The sequence below is a fragment of the Gossypium arboreum genome, chromosome 3, assembly GCF_025698485.1.
Source record: "Gossypium arboreum isolate Shixiya-1 chromosome 3, ASM2569848v2, whole genome shotgun sequence".
Taxonomy (NCBI): Eukaryota; Viridiplantae; Streptophyta; class Magnoliopsida; order Malvales; family Malvaceae; genus Gossypium; species Gossypium arboreum.
In genome coordinates, this window is record NC_069072.1 from 34115058 (window position 1) to 34115796 (window position 739).

General features: G+C 38.2%; 1 non-coding gene across 1 annotated transcript; it reads right to left on the reverse strand.

The window, feature by feature from the left end:
* Nucleotides 1-421: 421 nt before the first annotated feature.
* LOC128291241 (small nucleolar RNA R71) lies at nucleotides 422-528 on the reverse strand. Its single transcript, XR_008281017.1, has one exon. It is a non-coding gene; the product is annotated as a small nucleolar RNA R71 (small nucleolar RNA).
* Between the last annotated feature and the right edge of the window lie 211 nt (nucleotides 529-739).

A 739-nucleotide genomic window follows, 5' to 3' on the forward strand; every position in this document is an offset into this window, starting at 1 on the left:
AAACCAAGAAAATCCGCTACCTCCTGCGATTGCTACTAATCAGAATCTTGCTCCACGCACCATGTATGATTATGCTAAACCTTCTTTAACAGGAACTGAATCGAGCATAGTTAGACCTGTTGTAGCTGCAAATACTTTTGAACTGAAACCTAACACAATTCAAATGATATAGCAGTTTGTTCAGTTTGATGGTTTGCAGGACGAAGATCCCAACGCTCACTTGGCAAACTTTTTGGAACTATGTGATACATTTAAAATTAATGGCATTTCTGATGACGCCATTTGCCTTTGGTTATTCCTTTTTTCATTGAGAAACAAAGCTAAACAGTGGTTGAATTCATTACCACGAGGGTCAATCACTACTTGGGAACAAATGACCGAAAAATTTTTACTAAAATATTTTTCGTCGGCTAAAATAGCCAAATTACGTAATGATATCTCTTCTTTTGTGCAGATGGATTTAGAAACACTCTATGTTGCATGGGAGAGATACAAGGACCTTTTAAGAAGGTGTCCTCACCATGGGTTACCACTTTGGCTACAGGTTCAGACATTTCATAATGGCCTGAATCCTGCCTTTCACTCTACAGATGATCGACACAGCCGTTGGTGGAACCATCAATAATAAGACACCTGAAGATGCTTATGAATTTATAGAAGAGATGTCACTGAATAATTATCAGTGGCAAGTCATGAGGACAAAGCCAATGAAAACAGCTGTGTTTTTAACATCGATTCA